We start from the raw sequence: 1009 nt of genomic DNA, 5'->3' as shown, positions 1-1009 counted from the left end.
GAGAAGGCAGAGACCCCAAGCTATATAATCAGCAGCAAGGTGATTGTGTGATGTGTTTTTTCACAGTGGAGTTAGATGTGCCCCACCAGTTATGATGGATATCAATTTAAATAGACTCCCTTGATCCCAGGAGGTCAACTACTTGGCCAGTGGTTACACTGGACAGGATGATTTGCTATAGCACAACTTATGTATTTCAAATCGACATAAAATTAGTATCATTTACAGTATCTTAAGATAACTTGCCCTTGAATGGGAGCTTCCTTTCCAGTACTTTGAGGTCTATAAGACGTATCTGGAAAATTTGCTACTGTGGAAAATGAAGACTGCTTAAATCAAATGGGGATGGGAACAGAGGAGGGCCTGTGGTTTTCTTTTTGACTAATTGCTTTAACACTGTTCTTCAGGTGGTTGAGGACATTTCATATTTTCTTTAGACATCATTAGGCACCAAAGCTCTTGCAGGACAACTTTGATGTTATATGAAGTCTGCCATTTTGCTAGCACTGATATGGCTCTTAGGTCCACCACTCCATTAGAACTATTCACTCCATTCATATTAATTTTTGTTACAAATCTTACAAATGGGCGTGCTTCTGGATAGTTAGGTCCACATTCTATTTTAAGGCTATACATCCAGTTTTAATAAATTGTTCTTGGAGGCCCAATTATCATGCCTGCCCATCTTGTAAGTGTCATGTCTTCGTCATCTTCTAGACCCCAGCTAACTGTGCCATCTCCTACTCCTTTCTGGCCTTCTTCGAGTTCTTCCAACAGTAGAAAATTGTGAGGGACTTTTACTCCTGAGCCCGTGGTGGCTGCCATCTTGTGTCACTGTCGCTCCTAGACTTTATGTTCTTTTTTTTTTTTTTAATGTTTTATTGTGAATTATATGATACTTTACATGGGAGAACTTTAGGTTTACATTCATCCCATCGTATATCATCTCATTGCCATGGTTCCAATCCCCTCCATGCATCATCAACCACCCAAAGGGTATATCCCAGAA

At 39.9% G+C, this 1009-nt stretch overlaps 1 pseudogene; it reads right to left on the bottom strand.

Annotated features, from left to right (window-relative positions):
* Positions 1-381: 381 nt before the first annotated feature.
* On the bottom strand, positions 382-825 carry LOC102823098 (annotated as a pseudogene).
* Positions 826-1009: the final 184 nt, after the last annotated feature.

Source organism: Chrysochloris asiatica, unplaced genomic scaffold (assembly GCF_000296735.1).
Source record: "Chrysochloris asiatica unplaced genomic scaffold, ChrAsi1.0 scaffold00086, whole genome shotgun sequence".
NCBI classification, from domain to species: Eukaryota; Metazoa; Chordata; class Mammalia; order Afrosoricida; family Chrysochloridae; genus Chrysochloris; species Chrysochloris asiatica.
Note: the sequence above shows the minus strand (reverse complement) of the source record. Positions and strands in the feature narration are given on the sequence as shown.